The sequence below is a fragment of the Mesoplodon bidens genome (genome assembly GCF_964165515.1).
Source record: "Mesoplodon bidens genome assembly, chromosome: 13".
In the NCBI taxonomy this organism is placed as follows: domain Eukaryota; kingdom Metazoa; phylum Chordata; class Mammalia; order Artiodactyla; family Ziphiidae; genus Mesoplodon; species Mesoplodon bidens.
Window position 1 is genome coordinate 80,329,152 of NC_138169.1, and position 13,904 is coordinate 80,343,055.

At 38.6% G+C, this 13,904-nt stretch overlaps 1 pseudogene across 1 annotated transcript; it reads left to right on the forward strand.

The window, feature by feature from the left end:
• Positions 1-4,639: 4,639 nt before the first annotated feature.
• LOC308626748 (importin subunit alpha-8-like) lies at positions 4,640-5,531 on the forward strand (annotated as a pseudogene). The gene has a single exon. The product of its transcript is annotated as an importin subunit alpha-8-like (transcript).
• Positions 5,532-13,904: the final 8,373 nt, after the last annotated feature.

Sequence of the window (13,904 nt, forward strand, 5' to 3'; positions counted from 1 at the left end):
GTAGGACTTTGTGTAGCAATCCAGAGACCAACAGGAAACTTGTTAGAGAAGTTGTTAGCAGGAAACTTGGTAGAGGACTAATATTTAATATATTTAGAGTCAAGATTTCAGGTGCATAAGGTTAAATAAAAATAATTCTTACCATTTTCCTTTTGAAAAACTAAGTGTATCTCAATGGTTTTATAACAGTTAATGACATAAATATGGTAGCCAATGTTTCCATGATCCTTCATCTCTTTGTGTGTAGGAACAAGATGTTAATCATTAGACCCTAATGCCCTAGCCCAGTGGCTCCCAATTATGAAATGCACAGACCCCAAACATGCCTCTGGGTGTAAACTGGAGAAAATAGTTTCTGTATGACAAAATTGTAGTTGAAATACTTATCAAAACAATATAGACTTTGATGTCAATATGTCGATATATACATACAGAAATATATAATTGTACAATATGTATTTCAAAACCTGGAGAAAAGTAACTCTCTATATCAAATTGGGACTGTCACACCCTATTTTAAACAACGATGAACTGATAAGAGGTATCTAAAAGCAGATTTCAGTGATATTTGTAAGGTAGCTGAAGTCAGGATTGGTGCGATTTATGCTACGTAGGCATAAAAGGCATCCCATTGCCTGCTTCTCTGTAATAATAATTCCAAAAATGGTTACTTTGAGGGAATAAAACTTTTTAAACATACGCCTTCCAACCTCTGCAGATAATACTGCAGAAGCCTTCAGTTAAGATGCCTCCCTCCTTTTAAGTGAGTGTCACTGATATCTGTCACGTGGGCTCCCAACATTTGCCTGAAAGTTTGTTTCACTCAGATTGGCTCAAATTTTAAGGGCAGTCACAATATGATCAAAATAAATGTCTTTATTTTTTTAATACAGCAACTATTCCCCAAACCTTATTTTACTCAGTACTTATGTACATGTTTCTGTGTGTCTTTATCAATAAAGCAAATCTTCATCTTAAAACCAAGAATAACATCATGAAAGTCAAATCCTTTCACCTATCAAAATTGGTAGAAAATTTTCTGACAAAGTAATAATTGCCACCGGATGCTTCAACAGCTCTGCTGCATTTATCATTATAGATTTTATAGATTTGGTGACAGTGAATCTTTCTGACATTACATTATATAAATTAGGGTATAATGTGTTAAATTACTGCCCCAGCAGCAGATGCAGGTCTGAAAGAAGAAACACTCAGAATCTTGAGTATCAGATAATCAGAAAAGATAAATTATTAGAGGTCAATTTGTCCATTATGTATTTATTTCCCTGATAAGTGACATATAAAATAGATATTTTACATTCTAATTCAAAGATTTTAAAATATAAATGCTAAATAAAATTGCAGTGAATTGACTCACCCTTAGACTGACTATAATTATCTCTGATTTCTTAGCACATTTAGCTGACAACAAAAAAATCCAACAAAGAACTTTGAGGTCACTATTTCCTTTGCAAAAAGGAGATATATTTCATTTGCAATGTTGCTGATATTAAAAGCGGATATATTTTCTGACTTAGAGACTGTTGGATTTACTGGCACTTTAAGAATAAGCAAGAAGAGTTTAAGAAGTTGTTTTCTGCAATTGGAGAAATGCTTCCTCTGGAATTCTTGGAACCAAGTTTCCCAAATTGTTTTGCATTTTTTGCATTTTGGCTTCTGACCAGATCAAAATATTTTGTATTTGTGAAGGCCCCGCTGAGACTGTACAAATCTGGTTGGAGTAATTGGGTATGTTGGACTGTATTGTACTGATTATTCAGAAAGAGAGTACTTAAGTGACATGGACCATCTTCTCTAGTTTTTGTAAAAGAAACTAATTTCTTATGTTAAGTACGTGCTTCCTTTGTATATTAAGGAGCTTTAGAAACCTGCTCTTTTGGTTGGCTTGGGAATTTGAGAGTGAACTTCTTGGCAGTAGAACACCATCAAGAATCCAGAATCCACAGTTAGTGGAGAGATAACATATACCCAAAGGCAGGCACCAACAGAATCTAGAAATGTTGCAGTAGATATTTCTACTCTAAGTGGTGATATATGCACTGTGTGTGTGTGTGTATGGAAAAATGTTGTTAGCCTACTGAATATCGTATTACTATCTGTCTTGAATATAGTTTGTCTCTGTCATAGAGCTGGGCAGAGAATTCCAGCTCTGATTCTTTTCCTTGGAGACTGGCACCAGTTCATATTTTCACAGTCAAGCACACTGACAGAGAAAGATCTTCCTGGGGCTTTCTGAAGCTAGAAGGCAAAATATTTATGTGAACTCAGTTGATATTTCTTAAAACAGCTGTTTTGGAAAAATGACACGGTGTCTGATAAAAGTATGTCAGCTTTTTTTAATGTCAGAAAAATCCCTTTGAGACAAAGCAATATCTGTTTTTCCATGGCTCATTGTAAAACCTGAAATGATGTTGGAAAAGGACTATTCTGAGTAAATAATGTCTTTAACTTTGAATTTGTAAATATTTTTACAGTTTGAAGGGATAAGTTAAATGTCAATAAAACAGAAGACTTTATATCAATGATGAAATTGCTTTAAAAATAGTTTTAAAACTATTTGTTTTATTTTCAGTGTAAAAGCCTACAATTTACAAAGTAGTACTAGATTAATTTCTAGTTTAATATGATAACCACTTGTTTTTTAACCTTTGTGATCTATTTTTTAATTAATTTTTAAAGCAGTATTTGCAAAGAAGTTTTTATCAAATATATAGCACAACTGAGAGTTGTCATACTTTTTTCCATATAACTGATTTAGTCTATTCTTTGAATACATAAAAGTGATTTAAAATGTCGCTTACACACAATAGGAAAATGTGTTTTCATTACCATGATAGAATATTGTCTGAAATCTACAGTGCCTAGTAGCTTTTCTTCTACACTATTTAGGTTTCTCCACCTTTGATACTGCTGTCTGCAAGGACCCTGTCCAATCTTCCGTAAAGGGCTAGCCCTACTGGAGATCTTCCACATCTGCCAGTAGGGTCTCTTATATCTTCATATTCTTTCTTCCCAAGGTTAAATTAATGGCCTATATCAAATCTCATGACCTAATGTCCACATGTATCATCCTTAAATGAATACAACTACTCAATATTTCCATAGCTATTGAGTTTTACTGAATCATACAAATCAGTTCCTCTATAAAAATAGACAGCAAATTCAGTTTAGCCTTTTATTCTCCCACACGACCTACTATGTTTTCTAACCAGCCTCTCTCCCATTCTCCATTTGCATAGGTTTAAAACAAATGTACTCTTTTCAGCTGTTCTCCACCTCGCTGCAAATCACATCAATTGTGACCTCACTTTCCTGTAACAATTCTCTAAATGAACATTCCTTTTCACCCACTAGTTTCCTTTCCCTTTCTGTTACAAAGTGTCCCATCCCTTTCCTTTTTATATTCTGTGATTATTCATCTTTGTTGTTTATCTACTTATAGTCCATTTTCTTTTAAACATGCTTGAACTCAACATAAAAAATAAGAACAAATTAAAACTCTTCCATTATTCATTCTCCTCTTCTTCTTCAGCTCTAGTGCCCACTTTTCTGCTGTAATTGTTAACAAACTTTTCTGTGCATACTCTTTCCCTTTTGCTCCTTCTGTTTGCTCTGAAATACCCTTAATATTAACCAGATGTCCAAGTAACAAGTAGGGGGCATAATCGTAGCTATTGTAGAATTATAACACATGGATGTTCTTAGAGAAAACAGGGAGGAGTGATTGCTGACCTGGAGTAGCTGAGCCATTATTAATGTATGCGTTGCACTAATGTAGAAGTACATCCTTGGCTGTGTAATAACTGCCAGTATAGTCTCACAATGTAAATGATAATCTTCTTGAAAATTGATACTATCTGTTAGATTTACGTATTACTTTACTTAATAAATAGAAGTGCTTAGTCACTATTTTATGGGAAATGAGAGAAAGTGTACACATAAATGCAAGTGTAAATAGAGTCCCTAAGCACAGCACCTTACAGACTTCTGAGAAGCTCAGAAATATCACTATAAGTGCACATTGTTCTTTTCTAGGGTGATTCACCCCCAGCATATCTGGGTCATAGAACTTGTGCTGACAGAAGGCAGGATCATAATGAAAAATCATTGCATTGCCTAAGGAATGTTAATGAGAATTATACATTTTAAAAGGCTTTTTTTTTTTTTGCCGTACGCGGGCCTCTCACTGTTGTGGCCTCTCCTGTTGCAGAGCACAGGCTCCGGACGTGCAGGCTCAGCGGCCATGGCTCACGGGCCTAGCCACTCCGCGGCACGTGGGATCTTCCTGGACTGGGGCACGAACCCACGTCCCCTGCATCGGCAGGCGGACTCTCAACCACTGTGCCACCAGGGAAGCCCTAAAAGGCTTTTTAATGTACTAATAATTTTCTTCTTTCAAAATAGCTTTGGATTTTAGAAAAGTCAAGTATTACCACTACTAATCTACAGATGAAAGAACTGACACCAAAGAAAGTTAAATAACATTGTAGGTGATATCAAGTTGTGTGTTCTATTCAGTTATGAATTGGAACTTAGCTTTGGGCTTTGAATATTGCTTTCTTTCTATCTCATTAGTCACAGTGGCTCCCTGTCAGGTGGTTTACTTCTTCTAGTCAATATGCCAACTTCAGAAGCTCCAGAAGAGAGGCTGAGAGAATTTATGGCCCAGGCAAATATGCATCTATATGGTGGCAACAGAGGATGGCAGTCAGCCTAGGGCTCTGGAAGGTGGAGAAGGATGGGCAGGCCTTAAAGAGAAGGAACATCACCAACCTCTTCCCAACCCAGCATCTGAAAAGCTGACCGAATTGACCAGCCTCACCTTCCATGAATAATCAATGGTGTGAATACCTCAGATCCAGACCTATATTTCTCGGCTGCCCAGGGGACCAGGAAAATTCTGTCCCAGGAAAAGAACCCTCCTCTAAAACTGATTGTTGAAGCGGGGCTCATTCCCAGGCTGGTGGAGTTCCTGAAGACATCACCGCTGTTTGTAGCTAGAGGCAGCCTGGGCTCTGACCCATTTTGCTTCAGGGACTTGGGAGCAGACCCTAGCCAGCCACTGGGGAAGGGCAGGGGCATCCAGCCCTTGACTGAGCTCTTGCCTTCCTCTCGTAACTGTGTGTGAACAGGCAGGGGGGGCTCTTGGTAACAGAGCAGGTGACGGCCCACAGTTGAGACATCATCTGGAGCAGTGCCGTCCCACACCTGCTGGCCCTGGTGTCATCAACCAGACCAGTCTCAATGCTACGGAACATCACATGGACCTTGTCCAACCTGTGCTGAAACAGGAGCCCCTGCTCTCAGAAAAAGCAGTGAAGTAGATGTGGCCCGTCCTCTCCTACCTCCTGCACCTCCAGGACAGCGAGGTTCTCTCGGACACCCACTGAGCCCTGTCGTACCTCAGCGAGGGCTGCAGCAAGTGCATCAGCCTCGTGATGGACGCAGGGGTCCCGCCCAGTCTGGTCCAGCTCAGAACTCAATGTCTTAACCCCCTCTCTCCACACTGAGGGGTCATCGTCCCTGGAGCAGGCCACAGACCAGGGTGGCATTGACACAGGCATGCTCAGCGTGACCCCCAGCATGGATAGGGCCCATGTCCTCCATCGAGAGGAGGCAGCCAGGACCCTACCAGCTCCTCCAGCAGCTGGTTGCTTGTGGCATGATGTCTCCCTTGGTGGCTCTGCTGAAAAGTGGAAAGTTTAATGGCCAGAAGGAGGCTATCTGGATGACGGCTAACTTCACAGCTAGGGGCGCTGTGCACTGGCTGATCCCGCCTGTCCACTCTGGGGTCTTGGAGCCACTGATGGATGTGCTCACCGTGTAAGACATCCTGGACACCATCTGTTACACCCTCCAGATAACAGAGAAGCTTTCTTTCTTTCTTTCTTGTTTTCACAACAATTTTATTTATTTTTTTAAATTTATTTATTTATTTTTGGCTGCGTTGGGTCTTCGTTGCTGCGCGCGGGCTTTCTCTAGTTGCGGCGAGTGGGGGCTGCTCTTCGCTGCGGTGCACGGGCTTCTTATTGCGGTGGCTTCTCTCATTGTGGATCACGGGCTCTGGGCGTGTGGGCTTCAGTAGTTGTAGCACACAGGCTCAGTAGTTGTAGCTCGTGGGCTCTAGAGCGCAGGCTCAGTAGTTGTGGCGCACGGGCTTAGTTGCTCCGCGGCATGTGGGATCTTCCCAGATCAGGGCTCAAACCCGTGTACAGTGCATTGGCAAGCGGATTCTTAACCACTACACCACCACGGAAGCCCAGCAGAAAGCTTTCTGAGAAGGAAACCTGTGTTTTTTCATAGAAGAACCCCAAAAGGTAACTTCTTTAAGAAACAGCACTCCTGTATCTTATTATATCATGGGTGTAAAGCTTTTTAAACTGAATGTTAATAAAGTTGAAACTTTCACCCATCTATCAAAAAAATATATCACTGTAACTACACACTTCCACACATACAGGCCCTTGCCCCCAAACCCAAAAGACCTGTACCTGAAATTGAGGGAGGCATTATAAAGTATGACTATTTCAGTGATTTTCTGCTATGCAAAAGCATGAACTTGAGGTTTTCACACACTGAAGTTGCCCAAACCGGGGAATCCTAGAAAGAAAAACCCACACTGGAGTTCCCAGGAAATGGAAAGGAAAGTTTTAAATGCATCACCTTTAGTTTATGGGAGGAATCATCACCAAGAGACAGAGCCAAGGTAGAGACTTATTAAAAAAAAACAAAACAGAAACTGGTAGAAAATATAAAAGAGCAAGGTCCATCTCATTACTTTTGTAAGATAAAATGATTTAAAAGTGTAGATCAAGAGAGGTGGTACCTGGCAGTTCCTCACAGGTTGAACTGAACCATTTGTCATAACTTTTGTTAAACGTAACAAAATCAGGTTTTCACATAAATTATAAAGTTGCAGAATTGCCATCCTGTTTCATTCATGGCAGGTTTTCCTCTCAGAAGCCTTGGAACAACTTTAGGATACTACAGTAAAGCCCCTGAGTATCATGTGATAATTTAAAGATATTATACTTAACGTATCTACAGATGCTTATTCAATACTTTTTGGTGGAATGAAGTGTTATTTTTTATCTGGTTAGTGAGAGAAATCTTGTTAAGGGAGATTCTGGAGACTATTGAAAAATTTTGGGGAGAAAGAATGAAATATATTTTATCAAGCAAATGCTTTTTTTAAAAATATGTAAATATTTCTTGATATAATGGAAGCATCCATGAAATAGAGAACCTTTTTATTAGTATACAGATAATGTAAACAGATCTAATCTGTTCTTCAGGCTCTTTTCTGATAGTTTAATAACAATAATTAGAATATGTTATGCTAAATTTTTTAACTTTCTCCTAGATAAACTGTGCACAGAGAGAAGATAATTGTGCATGGAGAGAAGTAGTGTACATGAATTATCACTACTTTCAAATAATACAGCATCAGAGTAATTTAAGAATGACCCTAGTCTTAAGCAATGATGGTGTCACTGACTGCATCATTCTGATGTGTATATTAAAGACTTTTCCATGGCTACATCTTTTATTAGATTAACTTCAATGAATTAGGTGTCAGTTAAATAGATTAAAAATTAATGTTAATTTTAATAATAAAGCTAAGGACACATTTGTTTCTTGTGTCCTTTCTATGTGAGGTTGGTTATGTTTAACCTTTGTTATGTTCCTGGTTCACTTCTTATAAATCAGTCAGAAGGGTGCCTGATTGAGGTTGCAAGTGGCATAAATCAGTATTTGATTAAATCTATGTTTAAATGGGAATAAACAGAGTAATTGGCACTTAATTAACATCAGCGGTAAGATGAAGTAACAAGCCGATCTTTGAGTGCATATGGATTTTTGTAAAAGTCTACTGCTGTTTGTTTCCAATCCAAGTACTCTTGAATAAAGCTTTATGATATCTTTAACTTCTATTGATGTATTGGTTTATTAGCCAGATTCTAACGTTGTGTTTACCAAAATCTATGATATTGCTTAGATACAAATTATTAGTTATCTTCAACTGTTACACTGTTTACCTGAAATTATGTTCACTGTGCATATACATATATGCATAGTTATATTACGTATAATTCTATGTAACTACTATACCTCAAATTTTATTGACAAAATATGCTCATTAAGATTAAAAGTAGGGCTTCCCTGGTGGCGCAGTGGTTGAGAGTCCGCCTGCAGATGCAGGGGACATGGATTCGTGCCCCGGTCCGGGAAGATCCCACATGCCGCGGAGCGGCTGGGCCCGTGAGCACGTCCAGAGCCTGTGCGTCCGGAGCCTGTGCTCCACAACGGGAGAGGCCACAACAGTGAGAGGCCCGCGTACCACAAAAAAACAAAAAAGATTAAAAGTAGTTACACATACACATGTATAACTGAATCACTTTGCTGTACACCAGAAACTAACACAACATTGTAAATCAACTATACTTCAATAAAATAAATAAAGTTTTAAAAGCAAAAAACAAAAAGGTTAAAAGTATTGATGAATTTTTTCTTTGATACTAATGTTTTGCCAAACTCCCATAATGTAATTTTTTTCTGAAGTTTTCTTACCTGGAACACCAAGCAGTATCTCTGGATCATGAATATTTCTGTTTAGTTAATACCAGTTCTTTTATGATACCTAAAACTGCACTTCATGCGGCCTCAGCTTCTCAATATATAAAACAAATAAAAATACTTTTATTGTCAGTAGTACAATTTTTAATGCAAAAGCAATACATGCTTAACTTAAGGGAAAAATATTTGCAGATCAAGAAATAGAATGATGGAAAAGCCTATACATGTAATCTGTCTCCAAAGAAATCATATCCCTTTTTGTCAACAACTAACTATAATGGCCTTGGGCTCCTTACTTAATTCTAGACTCTCTCAATGTCCTTGCCTCCAAAGTGGACAGTTGAACCACATGATAGTTTAGGTTGCTTCTTGTCTGAAATTGTGGTCTAGACATGCTTATTTTCCCCCAAATACAGCACATTGAGTCCTGAGCATCACTCTCTCTTCACCAGTTCATGCCACTTTTGCTGCTTGAAATACGGTCCCCACCTCAAGCCCACTCCTCCAGTGCCTGAAATGGACATTTCCTCTGTGATTTAGGGTACTTGCAATGTATTTACCTGATGAGAGCTCATAATCTAGAATATGTGATTTTATTTCAGTAGGTGGATAATTTACTAAGATTTTCTGTTTTATTTGCTAAATTAGAGAATAGTCTGTGAGGTAGACATTTATAAATTGCACTCTTTCGAGTCAGATGCCTGAAAATAAATCCATGTATCCAGGAGACAAACAGTATTCAGCCACGGCCTTTTCAGCACTCACCCCATGACCAGTGGGGAAACATATCTAGAACAAGATTACTTCAGATCAGCATGAATACATTCAGATATCTGCTAAATGTCCAAATATTATTTAACCATGGTGACATCAGATATTTTATTATCATAAGTAGAAAATAATACTGTACCCGCGACTTACTCTTAATCATTCTTAGTAAGTATTTAAAAACAATTTCCCATTTTAAAACTGTGACTCTGTAGAAATAATGAAGGCACTGATGTATATTAACTATATGAGCAAGTCTATTTCTGATTTAGGTCTCAATTTTAAGGGAATTGTTCATTGTATTGAACGTTCTTTTAAGCAAATAGTAAATTTGCTCACATGAGGTGTTAATAATGACACTGAAGGAAGAAAAGTTGCTTTTACAATAACAAAGAATTTTGAGTAAGTCATCAACGTTAATCTAGAAATTGCTACCTGTGTAATAGTTACCATTTTAGGACATACTGTGGATTTTCTACTGTGACCTTTAATTGTTTAAATACAGACAGTCCTTGACTTAGGATGGTGGTTTGGCCTACAGTTCTTTTGACTTTAAGGTGATGGGAAAGTGACACACATTCAGTAGAAACTACTTCAAAATTTGAATTTTGAGCCTTTCCCAGGGTAGTGACATGCGGTTCGATCCTCTCTCCTGTTGCTGGGCAGTGGTAGCTCCCAGTCAGCCGTGCAATCGCCAGGGTAAACAGCTGAGACACCTGAACAATTCTGTACTCAGACATCCATTCTGCTTTTCACTTTCCATACAGTATCCAATACATTATGTGAGCTATTCAACACTTTATTATAAAACAGGCTTTGGGTTAGGTGACTTTGCCCAACTGTAGGCTAACGGAGGTGTACTGAGCTTGTTTCATGTAGGCCAGGCTAAGCTATGATGTTTGGTGGGTTAGCTTTATTAAATGCATTTTTGACTTATGATATTTTCAGCTTAGAATGGGGTTATTGGGACATAACCCCATTGTAAGTTGAGGAAGATTGGTATATTATTAAATTAAATGTTCCAGGGTATTCGGTCTTCCCTATTTTATTACCTTTGAGATAGTAAGAGTACATTGGAGTACTCTGACTACCGGGTTCTTATTTCTTTCTGGACTGGAGAGATCTCTTCCACCACCAAGCGCTTTGACCCCTCTCACCTCTTAAAAATAAGAAGCTTTGGTTTAGGAAACAGGAAGCAGCTAAGGGACATGTGACTTCCTCTTTCTCTGCCTGGCAGTCTCAACCTAACTCTGCTCATTTTGACTTTCCAGGGGAAGGAACATAACAGCCCTCAGTCTATCAAGAAGAACAACAGGAAAAGGTGAGAAGCTCTATTTTTCATGACTTTATATCATAATTCACTTAGATTTAAAAAAACTATGGATTTCTAAATCTTCATCCAGGAAAGAGATTTTCTGTATCAAAGAACAACTGAAACATGAATATGCTACAGGTGCACTCCTTCCATAGCAAGGTGGTTGCCGGGCAACCAAGAGCCATCAAGGACTCTTAGTTTTTACAAATCTCCGATGGCTGGAGAGGACCACTGCTCTCCTCCTTGATGCACTGACAGGACTGTTGAATTGTGTTCTTATTAGTTTTTGTGTGTTACTTGTTTGAGGCAGCAATAGCAGCAGCAGATATTCCACATCAGGGAGTAGGATGTATGCTATTTGGAATAGAGTAACAGGTCTTAGAGTTGGAAATGAAAATTTAATTAGTAAAATAAGTATTTCAAGGCTGAAATGAGCAACAGAAAATGCACTTATCTCTGCTTTCATGTGCATCTCAGACCTGAAACTGTTTAAACTCTGAATAAGAGTTTGAATTAGCCATGCTATTGAACATAATTTATAGAGTGAAAATGATTAGTATGATTAAAATTCTCAAGTTGCATATCTCTGGTTGAGAATGATAGTATATTATATTAGTAGTTGTGACAGAGGTCCTCTCAGAAAAAAAAAGTGTTTGCTAAGAAGCATGATTTATTAATGTCTTTGGGTTGAATTTGAGCATCTGTCGGTTCTTTTGTGGTTTGTACCATTGAGAGGAGACAGTTTTCTAGATAATTGAGGTGGGAGAGTAAAGAGTCCCAGCCTGGAGGGAGATGATTAAAAGTGGGGAGGTAGGAAAAAGTTATGGAAGGAAGAAGTCCCATAAACATTGCTATAAAAAGCAAACTTTCTTCATGACCTTAAAAAATGCTCTGTGTAAAGTTTATAAAATCCCAAAGTGCTTCATATGAGTGATTTTTGTAGCTAATAGGGAAGTTGATTAGGGACTAAGATTCATATTGTTTCACTGTAGATATAAGCAAAGAAAGGGCATCCCAAGAAATCAAGAAGCAGAGAAGGGCAGAACATCACACAATGGAGGCTTAATTCTAATATAATAAACAGGGCAGGGTGGAGAAAGCTCTCGACGTAGGTTGTGGTGGCCACGAAGGTTCTCCACTCAAATCTCTTTCAAAGAACCCGCTTCTGGGAGCATAGCTGGCTGATGGTCTCCAGTTAAAGTTGGAGCCTGGCCTCTTCCCAGCCAGTAATGGATCATGGCAGGGGGATTGGTGGGAGACACTCCTTCCCAACATTGGACTTTTTCATCAGCAAACTTTGCTCAGGTTGCTCCCCAGAGGCCTGGCAGAGACTGTCCAGGAGCTGTGCTGTGGTCTCGAGCTTTCTAACTGATGCTTCCTTCCCTCTTTCTTTTCAAGGAGCAGTAGTCTGAGGCTTCCCTTGACTGTCTGTCCTTACTGTTCACCTTTCAAAGGCATTTCCCCAATAAATCTCTGGTATAACTGTTCCCACCTTAACATCCACTTCTCAAAGTAACACAGAGGTTAGCCTTGAGTCAAGAAGTTGGCAGCTGCTGTAAATAATCTACAGAGCCAGTATTTTTTTTAATGTAGCCTGTATTCTTCACTAGGATTAGGCAAGTAATAAAAAAAATCATACCCCCAAATGGCCAGGCTCTGTCCAAGAGGATATGCCTGCATACATGGTAAGATTTGGGGGAATGAGATGAGAGGTAAGACAATAGTGCTATTCCTTTCTCCTTTCTGTCCACACACCCCAGTCAAAGGGACATTTTCCCTATCTTCTTCATGTCTGGTATTCAATTGTTAAGACAGTTGAAACACATAAGTAGCCTAGGCAACATTTAAATAAATGATTTTCTTATTATTCAGTTTTTCCCATAAGCTATTTTGTAACAGTGCTAACACACATTTCTCTCAGGGGAGAAACCCCACCAGATGGTAGTTTCCACTCAGAGTTCAAATACATCTTTCTAAGATAATCTCAGCCTCAATATATTTCCCAAGGTCTGCTATCCAGTCTTATTCGTTTCTACCTTATTATAAAGGTGTGAACCAGATGGGGGAATATTGTTCTCATTCTACTCAGTACATTGAGTTTACTTCTTTTGAAGTACTCCCGGCAAACGTTCCCATTTTATTTTTGCATTAAAATATAAACTATATGATACAATCTCATTAAAAGTTCAAAACTGAATATATGTTTATGAATAATTGAATAGAGAACACTTTATACTCCAAAATTCCTACTTGAGAGAAAACTACGGTTTTGGAATAAATATTGTGACAAAATGCTTTGGTTGTGTATAATACCACAAGACTGATACAATACTAATGGCCTCTCAACTGCCTTCTGAGAAGAATCTAGAAACACCTTTGGTGTTTCTGATCAAATTTTGCTTAAAAAGTATTGGGATTGGGAACTGAGTAAGAACTGAATGGTTCTAAATGTGAAAGAGAAGAACATGAAGTATTTAAATGGAAAAGCTAGGACAGAGCTAAGGATATACAAGAAAGACCACAATTTGTATTTTTGTATTTTATTCCTTCTTTTTCTTCTACCAGTTGATTAAAACTTTCTTTGTATTTTTAATCTTTTTGAGAGGGAGAGGCTCTGATAGCATTTGCTAATGGTCACTATCATGTTAGGCAGATATTTTGAAGCCAGAGCACCTTACAATTTGTTGTCTCAAGAGATGAGGGCCTATGGTAGAGAGTATGACCAACTGAGACTCCAACCTTTATAGAGAATTTGAGGCATGACAGTTTACCTTAAATGAGGAATATGGGGATACATGGTAGCATTATTGAGGAGAAGCCATTGCTCAGTACTGTACTGAACTGATAGGAATGAGACAATCTTGGGACATCAAGGTAGTGTCTTCCTGAAGCAAAATGTGGCCATGCTTACTGACCAGTAAAATAAATAACAATAGTCTTCTTCTGGAGCAAAGGGCATTCAGGCTTAATGTCCATTAAAAACGATTCAGGGTTCTTTTTCTGTAACACACCCCACTGTGTGTGTAGGTGTCACCTGGCCCTCTTCCTGCCACCCTCTGGGAATTGGAGATCTGAGAACAGGCATAATAAAATACTAGTACTTTGGTATGACTGTTGGTGTGAGTAATAAAGTCCTCTGTCTCTGACCCAGGAGTGTCTTGTCTCCTGCAGACTTTCATGGAACTACAGCAGCCTCGTGTGTTCGTCTGCAGGTAGACTAGAA